Below are 12,585 nucleotides of genomic sequence, written 5' to 3'. Positions count from 1 at the left end.
GGGTATTCTTCAAAAAGAAATACTGGGCTACCTATTTTCCCAAAGAACTGGTGCATGAGCATTTAGCTTTATTTATTTATTTATTTATTTATTTACTTATTTATGTTTAAAGGACCATGAGCATGTACCTGGGCGGGATTCATGTGAGAGCCTCCCTTCCAGTTAATTATGGGCTTCTCTATTGGGCCTTCATCAGTGGGCTGCATGTTATCAACAAGTGGAAAATGTGTTCCGAGTTTCAAAAAAAATGTGTTTCGTACGATAAATAGTATGCACTACGTACGGTATGGGGCACTAAAGGATCAAACCGTGCAACGACTTCCAAAACATTGTGTTTGTCTTTCTAACAACACATTTATTCAACCAACAGATGAAATATACTACTGATTGTACATTGAAAATAGCAGCAGTAGCAACTAGGGCTGGGGGTGCAACAGAAGCAGTAAGCAGGCCAGAAGAGTGAAGACGCAGCTCTCTCTTCCAAACCAAACATCAGTCATCATTATAAAAGGGCTACCAAAAAGAACAAGTGTATGCATCAAACTAAATAAAGATCCTACTACACCAAGTGTACGCATCTAACTAACTGGCTCAGTTAGACGTTACTATTTTTTTTCGAAACGGAGGCAAAAGAATTGCCTCGTCGATTAATTAAGAAGAAGAGAATTGCCTGGTTAATCTACGGAAAAACAAGCTAAAACCGAAGACATTATTATTTATTAAGCTGCAGTGGAGTCGCAGATGGAGAGGAGTGGGAAACTTCACTGGTTCGGGTGCGCGGCAGCACAGCCGCAGTGGTTAGAAGGGAAAACATAAACTGGACACGTCATTACTTTTATAAGAGACCTGCGTTTTATACCCCACAGTAGGCATACTAACAAGTTCACACACAAATACAACAGAAAAGGTAAACATTCATATCAAACTCAGGTTCACAGGACACGTTCATATCCATAGCCAACATTCACAATCAACAACTCAAAAGATTCATATATACACAAGCTCAACATATCTATGCATCCAAATGATTGATAGATCACACGACAATATTCATACATAATTTACAAAAAGATTCAGATATACACATGTTCAGTATGTTTATGCATCCAAATGATTGAGATCACAGCCAATATGATCCATGGACGAACTTTAATTACCTAGGGTACAGACTGGTAAATGGTGTTCAATCGGAGGTACTTCTTGCTAAAATTAGTTCTTGTATGAGTAAACTTTCGAGTACATAAGAGGCAGCACAGACAATCTGAACTTTGCTTGTAGGTTTATCCTCAAATAGTGGCCTCGTGCCCAGGGAGGTTTGAGCAACTTGGCCACTACTTTCATCCAACCAGTTTACTGGGTTATCTTGGTCCTGTATCTCGCCAAAATTCTACATTGAAGACGAGAAAGGAGGCGATTGAGAAAATGAACCACCCAAATTTTTTGTGCAGTTCAACTGAAATGGAGCATCCTTGGCGTGCAGACTGATTAAGTGCCAGATGAATATACGCATCAATGAACTTGTCTGGAATCTTTAGACTCCATGCCATATAGTTCGCTACCATATGTGCCGATAACCAAAAGGCACAAGTTGGGACCAAAGACTGGACTACGTTTTTCTGGGCTATGCACCGAGCAATATTTTTGGCGCTCACTCTCCTAACACTTGGAGTTTGACAATTGGTTAACGCCGGTTGATACTCGAATGAATATAGGCACTTCTTGTCAACATCGATGCTTGTCTGAGTGAACTTTGGAGTACATAGCAGCAGCATAAGTACTTGTCCATCTGATCATTTTGTGCAGTTCTACTGAAATCACCTGATGTAATGATTTGCCTGCGAGTTCAGGCTCCAAATTACTCCTTTATGAAATCGGCAAACAGTAGCACAATACCAAACTACCAATACATATGAAAGGCACAATAATCAGGATAAAGACCAGTACCAACCTGTGTGAGGTAGCATATCAATTACTATTTCCTTTGACTGGAAGCTGAGATAAGCCAAGCGAGTGACAGCAAAGGAAGAAAGCATGCGGAGTTTAGCAACTGACAGGAAAGGACGGAAGCTGTCGAGGCAATGAAGCACCCAAAGTTTTTGTGCAGTTCCACCAAAATCGGGCATCCCTGTTGGCACGTATATTGAGAGAGTGAGATTACTATAATAGTGGGACTACTTTATGAAACATACACTAACAAATAGAAGCACCCTCATTATCTTAATGGGTAAAGTTAGCAACATAGTAGTCTTGCTTAAGGAGAGGTGTTAGTTTATTTAATCAGTGCCAATTATCTCAACTCAACACTCAAAGCATTGCCATTTATCATAGGTTGCAAAACTTTAACGTGCAAAGATAAAGGAGTTTCTCATGACAGTAGTATGATACAAATAGAGATGACAACAAACTAATATGGATGAAGGCCTTAGGCCCGTACCTACCTGGGAAAAAAAGCTTATTCATGTAGTCCCATAAGAGATGATAAAGCACTCACTGGAATCACACAATAGTATATATTTTTGTGCACTCCAAATGTATGGTTGAAGTCACTCTTGTTTACCAGTGCTGAGATTATATCGAAAGATTATCAAGAACTTCCAGCAGAGTTAAAGCACTGGCTGGGATACAGTTCATTGTATTGTCTTGTGTAGTTCCATTTAATGTATGATTGGCACAACATGATCCTTCTTTGCACAAGTAGGAACAAGGTGAAACCTTCATTAGCTTAGTGAGAAAGGATAGGAAGACATTAGCATATTACTCAACCAGTAGCATCAAATTCATGATGGACAACATGCAAAACATTGCCTCATTGAACCAATGGTAATAAATTGACATGCAAAACAATAGCACTATTATGTCATGACACTAATAATATTCCCTCCCTGCTCCACCACATGATTCACCTCCATAGACAAACATACACACGTACATGATTCAACATAGGGTCCTACTAAAGATTTGTTTAACTCCAACAGGAAAATTAGGAAGTAATAAATTAGTGGTACTTAAGTACTCCTAATTAATTAAGTGAGACAGCAAAAGTGGCAGGGCTCCCTGGAGGATCGTCTCACATGTAAGGTAGTCGTTGTCGGATCCCCTGAATGGCCTCGACTGAGGTCTCTGGCTTCAGCAAGATCGCCTTGGCACTGTTTATTCTTCTTCTTCTTCCTCTTCATGCTCTGTTTCTCTTTCTCCTCACCAGTTGGTGAAACCAAGTACATGATTGGCCTTCTAATTCAGAATTGGTTTTGTCAGTGAGGGAGTACAAGTGTACTAGTAAAAAACAACATTATTTTCTCATGGCAGTCGGAAAATAGAGATGAACACATGCATTAAATATCATTCTTACCTAAAGGAAGGTTATGGCGCCAATATGGATGATGAGGATTGGAACACAGATCTCCCTTTGTGCAGTTCCACCAAAATGAACCAATTGTTCCATTCTGACATTCCAGTTAAACAACACAAAAGTCACTTCTTTTAAGAAGAGTTCTATGTAGTGCACCAAAAGGTCACAACAGCAACCAGGTGAATTGGATATCCCTGTTTGCACAAAAAGGCACAGAGGAAACAGTCAGAGTCTCAAACAATTACAGGCAAAAACATTTGTCTAAACTTGTCATGGCTTATAACAGTGGGTGCACAAGCTGTCCAGCACCATGTACGTAAACAGGGGCATAAAGTGGTGATTCATAGTTTGTTGCCCCGAGAAACAAACATCCAAGAAACATATCTGGGTTGGTCCTATTTTTGTTCACTCTAGCCACCTACTCCTATGTGTGGATAGCAAATCTAGTCCTGGTCATACCACTGTGTACAACATTACCCCTATATTTCCCTTTTCGAACAAGAGACCGGTTGGATGACTAGTCTGTACTACTTTCACCCCCTTTCCTTCCTGTTTGTACCAAAGTCCGATGTACACACAGGCGGAGCTATGTGTATGGCTGAGGGGGCTGTGGCCCCCCAAACCTGGTAGCTTTTGTGAAGATTTTTTTAAGATGGCATAGATTGAGAAAAATAGGGACTTTACCCCTTCATAAAGCCATATTTTTCCATTGCCCCTCCCAATGATCCTATGCTAGCTCCGCCACTGGATGTACATACTAAATTCCCCCACCCCCACTTTATTTCTTGTTTGAACCAAGTACTCCCTCCGTCTGGAATTACTTGTCATCAAAATGGATGTGTCTAGAACTAAAATACATCTAGATACATCCATTTCAATGACAAGTATTTTCGGACGGAGGGGGTACAAGATTCGACTCCATGAAGTAGCTTTACCTCTAACAATAGAAGAAGAAAAAATATGTGACGTTGGACCATCCGATCGAGAGGGGTTGAGAGGTAGAAAATGATGCACATGCAGCAACGTAGGGAGCTGGGGAAGTAGAGCTAAGGCGGTTTCGAACGAAGATAGACCTGAAGGTCGTCGGGATGTGGATAGGTGGGCGATAGGAGGCCGGATCCGCCCACAGGCAACGACGAAGGGATTGGAGGACCTCCCACGTTGGCGCTCGGCCAGAGATAACGGTGCGGCCAGCAGTGGGTCTCCTCCCTCGCTGTCGACGACGGCCTAAACGCTGCCCCTCCTCCCCTTCACCGGCGGAGGGGGATACGTCCGGATCTGTAACCAGCGGTGAGGATAGAAAGACAGTGTTTTTTGAAGGGAGAAAGACGGTGTTACTACCCCTATCTTGTTTAAATCTGGGGAGGATGAGAGTGTGTGAATAGAGAAACCCTAGCAAGCAAGCAAGCGCGGAGGCTCTCGCCTATATATACGTAGTGAGCAACCCTAGCAAGCAAGCAACCCCTATCTTCGTCAACTCGTACAAGACCGAGAAATTTCATTACTACAACGCACTCTCCCTCGCAGACTGAGCTCCGGTGCCTTAACTGCACCTGCCTTTGGCTGCATGACAGGAGGGCCAACCACCTGTCACGGATGCAAAGGCAGGAGCGGTAAGTTGAAGCTTTCGCTATCCCTCCCGCACGAGGTGGACGGACATGTAGTAGTGCATTCGATACTGTAGAAGTAGGAGTAATCATTATTGTTTGTCTTCCCGAAGAGGCGAAGAACCAAGCGCAACCCGAACATGGCAGTTGCGAACGCTCGCGTGGTGCGGTTCCTTGGAGTACTAGCCAGGCTCTTGCATGAGACAAAATTGCTATTATTTAACAATTAAACTCCATTATCCTTTGGTTGATACTCATTCTGCATAGGTCCACGCGCTTAGCACCGTTTCCTCCTGGGGTCACCAATGTTTATTTGCTAATTAATAGCATTGCATGCAATGAACTAGCCATTGCAAGTCATTAAAAGCATGCACACCTCTCATCTCTTATTGGTTGATATGTCAAGAAACAAGAAACAAGTAGAAGTTAATGCACCGCGCCTAAGTGTTTTGGGACTATTTGGTTTTTGTAAGGCAGGTCATAGTGGGGAGTAACTTAGACTAGTGTCATGCATATGACACTAGCCTAAATTACTACCTTCATAATGCAAAGTAACATAATAGTAGTATTTTAGATGGCTTCATTTATTAGCTTGTAGACTCATCTTATCTTGAAAAGTGCTGTGTTACAGTAACATATTATGTTACCACCTCTCATTAATTACTTGCCACATAAGCAAAAAATTCTTGGAGTGCGCTATGTTACTAGCTAAGTTACTCCCACTATGGCTAGCCTACGATGACTTAAACACCTAGACGAAGGGAGTAGTATAGCCCTGTACACCGGAAAGGAGTATTTGCCTTTCTAGAGATTTCAACAAGTGACTATACTACACCATGTGCAGTACTCCCTCCCTTGCGGTTTATAGGGCTCAAATCTCAAATCTCATGAACCAAGGCATTTTGCGATTGGAGGAATGTATCTCATACTTTACAAAACTACCCTAATTAAACTCATGCATTACTTACGTAGTTCTCTCGTTTTCCTCTCCGCCTTGGTCGCGGTGCACAATATTGAGCACTCCTATATGACTAGCCGCTCTATCTACATGCGGGACATTTCAAAGCATCCGGGCCCGCGTGCCATCCACCAAATCACAGCAAGGTGCTACAGTCGAGACTCACCTGTAACCCCGGTGTGGCCGTCATGACCCGTCATATCACAAAACCCACACCTTTACCAGCAGTGGTAAGGTGGCCTCCAAGTTGGACTGGACGAAGCATCCATCATTTCACTGGAGCGCTCGTTCAAGCCCTTTCTTCCGTTTCTTGAAGAAAACCTCTCTCCAGGCTACTCAGTTCTGCCATTTTTCTTCTGTACCGACGAAGGAAAGGTGGGCGAATCAGTTATGCTGCTATATTTTCATTCCAAGAATCTTCTTTTTGCGAAGCACCGACCGATTCTCACATCCTATTCTTTTCCCATTTTCATTGCGATTGTGGTTTCCTTTTGATTGCTTTTTGTTTGTCAGTTCATTGATGGATCCTGGAGCACTAGGCAAAGAGTTGCTGGTGGACAATCCACTGGAGACAGCGATCTCCAGGAAGCGAGCACCGACCAATGAGTTGACCATGTTGGCGGGCCAACCCATGGAGACGAAGAACTCCAAGAAACAAGCATTGGCCAAAGAGTTGAGGACGTTGGCGGACGAACTCCTCAAAGGAAGTTGGAAGAACGGAAAGGGACCCACCGTGCCTACCCCAGGAACTCTGATTGCCACCTATGTGAGGCTCAAGACCGAGTTTGAGGAGATAGTCGCCGTTGAGAAGCAGTATTCCCCTGGCAAGGTGATGGCCCCCATCGAGGACGAGGAGATGGCCCCGGAGGGATGAGATCCCCCGGTGAGCTGCACAAGGTAAAAAATAATGGCTTATTACCATAGTTGTGGTTTTTGATTATTTGCAATGTGCTTGCTAATATGTTAGGGTTGTGCAGGTGCCGGTGGACGTCCTTGATGATTTTGATGCCGTGGCCCGTCCTGTTGGCATCACCCTGGAGATCAATTCCGATGCCGCTGTCCATCCTGTGGACATCGCCCCAGAGATCGATTCCGATGTCGCGGTCAGTCCTGCGGACATCACCCCAGAAATCGACTACCATGCCGCTGTCCGTGCTGTGGTCATTGCCCGAGAGATCGATGATAAGAAATAGTTGGTCGGGCTAATCCTTCATGGTAGTTTGCATTGCCCTGTGTTTAGTTACCAGAATGATGCATGTTATCAAACCATCTTAGGGCTAGTGCACTGTCTTGTGTGGGCGGATCTTGCTACTTTTGTTTGATAGTGAATCATGCGATGAATCATGCGAACCCTCTCCGAGTTATGGAAACAGATGTATCCTCACCAGCTTTTGATGTAATATATGGCATGATTAGATGTAAGTTTGAACTATTTATCATATCAGCAGGGCTTGTTTGATGATTCTTGGTGTTAGTAGGCTAGCTACTGTGCGAGCTATAGTACTTGCAAAACACTCACCGAAGAGAAACGTTGGGGCTGATGAGCTCATGGTACGCTTATACTTATCCCTCGTCGATCGACCAATAGCCATAGCTCCTAAAATTGTAGGCTTAGCGATCGAGACCTAGGCGGGCTAGTTTGGCCTAGTGGGTTTCAGTGATATGACATGCAACACAAAATCATAGCAGTGCAGAGACGTACTCCCTCCGTTCCAAAATAGATGACCTAGGCGGGCTAGTTTGCCCTAGTGGGTTTCTGTGATATGACGTGGTACAATGCCATCCAGTCTTCGCGTGTGGTAGCAGTATTGCGGGTACAGTAAGTTTTCTTGAAGAAGCGGAATTCAATGAAGTCATGATGGTTCCTTCGTCCGAACAACTTACAGTGGGAAAGGTTGGGCCTGCGATACGACCGGGGTAGACCAGGATAATTTTGTGCATGGCAGGTGGACCAGGATGGTCGACGTCCCACATGTCGGCGAATGGAAGTATTCTTTCCGATATAGTGGACGAGCAACGAGTATTCATTGTTTATTTTTTATGAAAGCTATTGTCTCCACTGTTACGACGGAGGAGTGTGAAACACGGCAGCCCAGTGAACTTGGCATGTGCACCACTCCCTCCTTCCTCATGTAATGCCCAGGTTACAGCTTTTTCTCACTTTCTCTCTATCTATTTCCTCTCAAATGTTTTTTACCTTTCTTTTTTTAAGACACAATTGTTTTTATGCCTTTTTTAGAATTATTTTTTTATACCTAGGAGCATGTGTAGAGACGGGCTCTTGCAGAGCCCACTCCTTGACTTTGTCAATGCCTCTCTCTCCTCCACATAAGGAGTACTACTTGCTATGCATGCATGCGGTGGGCAGCTGGCGTCTTGAGGGGCCAGGGCGGTGAGAGCGGGCTACGGAAGCGGTCCGGACTCTAGCATAATTTTTGTTTTTACAGTATTTCTTTCTCCATTGACAGGTAGGCCCGCGTAGATAGATAAAGAACACGAGCTGACGAGGCGCATCCGGACTGTTTGACTGGTCAACCAGACAAATACGGAGCTATACGCTGAGCCAGTGACCGTATAATCACCATATCTCGTATACAATGATCAAAGTGAGCTATTAAGACAAGTTCGATGACTGCCAATGCATTTTACTCGGTAATAAATGACCAGGATTGAAGGGGAATCCAAATTTGCTTCGTCTTCTGTCCTTGAGCTCTTGACAAACCAATGCACTATACGGTTGTCCGGCCACTCCACCCCAGAGCTCTCACCAAGCGTCGTTCATGCCACCGCACCGAGTTCCTCACCGCCCACGACCGCACACAAAATGGTAGGGAAGCGATGGCATCCCGCCGTGCCGAGTTCATCACCGCTCGCGACCTCACAACAATGTGGGAGGAATTTGAAGATGCTAAGGCCGAATGGGCGGTAGAGCAAGAGGCGGCCAAAGCCGCACAGAAGGAGTGGAAAAGTCAGAAAGCACTCAAGAAAAGAGAGGCCCGCCGCCGCAAGAAAGAAAAGGACGCACGCGCTGCTGCGGAGAGGTCGGCGGAGATCCAAGCACGGTGGGGTGTCGCCGACAAAGCCGGGAAGGAGAACGATGGCGTCTGGCAGCATGTGAGAAGTAGTAGTACTAGTAGTTAGTGTGTGTGTGTGTGTCTGAGTACGAGCATGTACCAGTACTACTAGTTACTATTGTAGTTTTTAGAGCAAATTACCAGTACATTGGCCTAGACTAAATGGAAAAATTCCTATCCTAAGCATCAAATGTCATCTCTTTCTCTATAGGAATTGAGATGCATGTCATCTCACTTCCTATGATTTTCATATTCCTATCCTATGAATGAAAGGAGGCCTCTGTTGGAGTAACTACTATAGCTAGCAGTACTGCTGGTACAGTAGTTTTCTTCAAGAAGCGGAATTCAATGAAGTCATGATGGTTCCTTCATCCAAGTAACTTCAAAGTGGGAAGTGGGCCTGTGATTTGACGGCTCATTAGTCATTGTTACTGCGGCGCGACAACCTGGGTGACTCCCTTGGAGTTCTGCGTGCATGGCAAGTGGACTAGGATGGTCGACGTCCCACATGTTGGCGAATGGAAGTATTGTTTCCGATATCGAGGAGCAAGGAAACCGCGTGGTATAGTATCACTACTGATTGTTTCGCAAAAAAATAGTATCACTGCCGATTTATAATTATTTTTTATTTCTGATGAATGCTAGCGTTTCTACTCTTACGATAAAGGGTGCCAAACACGGCACGTGCTGGATGTCCCACACGTCAGCAAAAGGAGTGGGACATGAACAGCGTGGTAGAGCCCAGCATAAAAAAACAGTGTGGTAGAGCGTCTCCACTTCTGGGTCGGAGACCATACGTAGTAGTACTTAGTGGTATGAACGATACAAAGTGTGACCTGGAGACAAAGACACGTCTAGTTGGAAGGTCTCGGGGCATACACGTAAACAAATATAAAAGTTAATATGTGCCTCCAACTAATATAGTAGTAGTAGAGTACTTAGGCACGTACTCCATAACATCACCGTGCATTGCACGTACAACATTTAGTGGTAGTACGTAGTAAGAGACAAATGTCGCCCAAGAGTTCCCTTCTCGACCAACTTTTGGGTGTTTGGTAGAGTGTGTGGAGGGTGCATGAGTCCACACTAGTTTAGCACAAATACACTAGAAGCATGCATGAAGAGGGGTGTTGAGTTGAGCATGCATGAAGAGGGAACAACTATGCTGAGACGAGAACGCAACCAAACACACCCTATATGCCACGCATGTTCATACCATTTGTGCCTCTCTACTTCACTTACTGTGCTACATTACTCAGGTTCGTTCGTCCACTCCTGGGTACATGTTCGTCTCGTAGTTCCAGTCCCACGTGTTCTTCATATAGATGGAACTATCCTTGCATAACACGTGCACCTTGATGCTAGATGTCTCGCGTGTTGGCAAAAGGATGAACAAAGCTCACGTAAAAAATAGAGTGGAAGAACATAGATTCTGGACGATTGAGAAGGAGCAAGGAACCTCGTGGTGGAGCGTCTGCACTCATAATATTTAATATTATTCAGCGATATAAAATTAACCAATCATCTCCACAGTGGACTGGAAGAGTATGAAACACGGCAGCCCAGTGTAGTATCATACTAGTACATGGCTAACCCACGCCATCACCATATTTCTTGGCTTCCGTGCGACACCTATCTCTAGTAATCCAGCAGCCTGTATCGCTTCTCCCTCCTCGTCTCTATCAAAGTGCGGCGGGCTGGCGTTTCTGCCGTCTATTGAGGTCGGTTAACTATCACATGTTAGCGACATGCCAAGAGCATTCTAAAAAAAATTCCTTTCACGTTCCGTTTTCAAAAAGAAAAAATCCTTTCACGTACGAATTTGCCTGTATGCTTTGAGCAACTTGCATGTCCTATACTGCTCCTGTTTTATACTCTAACTTAGCTAGAGGTTAGACTAACTCATGACTAACCCTGAACTAACTGTAGCCAAAGAGGTGTTTGGGTTACATGGTTAGATTGACAATAAATGCACTTCATGGAGAGAGAAAAGTGATTTTTCAGTGGTCCCAATGAGAACTATCTCCAGTTAGCACCTCTTGGGTGGGATACATTTTTTTGGTGGTTTCGGTGCAACTTGCTCCAATTGAAACCCTCATGCTTGGATAGTTTAGGGCTATTTTAGCCCCAACTAGCTCAAACTAACTCTAACCCATGGATCCAAACAGGGCCTATGGCCAGTCTCGACGCGGAGCAGTCGCGTGCACCGGGAAGTGGTGCTCTCTCGGTCGTCGTGCCACTTCAAAGCCGGCGCCAGTGAGAGGTCACCTCCTCTCTAGCTGGGCATTAATGCGGCACTGACGCTCCAGGGGGACGCTGACCGTTTCACGCGGAAAGCGCACGCTGGCAAGGGAGTATAGGTTTTGAACCGTTTCAGGTGTAGTACTGGTAGTTTGCAAAACAACTCAATTATTGCACTCAGTTTCCTAAGAAATTGTGGTAAAAATGTTACTCCACAGCCCGCTTCCCTTCTCCTTCCTCTTCCACTACCCGCGCACGTCCGCGGGAAGCGACCGCTAGCACAAAAAGATGCATGCATGACCACTAAAATTTACAATTAAAGCACCGCTCCGGCGGGAGTATGGCGTATGTTGTTACCTTCGGCCGGCCCATGGCTACCGGGCGACGGCGACCAGAGAAGAGGCGGCGGGAGGGGAATGAATGCAACTACTATTTGGGTTCGCCTTCCAGCTTAAATAAATGCGCAGCATCACGTGTACCCGCAGGTGCACAAATTGTAACATACGTGTCTGCTTAAGTGGGCGCCACGTAACTGGTGTGTGTGTGAGAGAGATTCTGAGAGACAGAGTGTGTGTGTGCAACTGTACTCTTCGGACATGTACTCAACCTTTTGCATCGGGATATAAGTATAATGGTATTTACTTTAGCTAGTGATTTACGTGGCCATGTTAACGTGGTTGTGTCAAAAAAATGTCACTTCCTGCTCGTGATTTGCGTTATATAATTACAAGCAAGATTCTCGTGCATTGCACGGAACATCAATATGCATTTTTTTACAAAACACATGTTGTGATTGACCCATGCAGGAGTAATCCCATGTGTAAAAACTAGTGATATCTCAAGAATTTTATCGGAAAACTGGTATCTCAAGAATGTCATCGAAAAAATGAAAGATGGGAGATAAGGCGAGGAGGAGTGGAGCATGGTGGTGACTGGTGGTCGGAATGGGTGGAGGCATGGGGATGGACGGCGCCGGCAGGCGGCAGCGGCCACCATGCATGCTAGATTGTTACAGAGACTTATTCCTTTTTTAATTGCTGAGCAATGAGGTTGCGAGAGATAATGATGTGGAGAGAGGTGCCGGTATCTTTTGTAAAATTATCATAGTTTGCTTTCTATCCTCAGATATAGATCATACGGTCTGTATTACAAGATGGCAGGCACACCATCACCACCAACTCGTTTTTTATAAGGGTACAGATGATAAGTTTGCTGACTACTAAAGTAAAGTGGAATTTGTCCATGTTATGCAAGTAAATAAAGGTGATTGTTTATCATACGGGTAAGGTTGGATGAAGGGTGGTAGGAACAAATGCTCCGCCTAGAGCATGTGTGTGTGAGATGGAGTCTTAGTGT

Source organism: Triticum dicoccoides, chromosome 2A, assembly GCF_002162155.2.
Source record: "Triticum dicoccoides isolate Atlit2015 ecotype Zavitan chromosome 2A, WEW_v2.0, whole genome shotgun sequence".
NCBI classification, from domain to species: Eukaryota; Viridiplantae; Streptophyta; class Magnoliopsida; order Poales; family Poaceae; genus Triticum; species Triticum dicoccoides.
The sequence above is the reverse complement of the archived record's forward strand: the minus strand, read 5'-3'. Positions refer to the sequence as shown.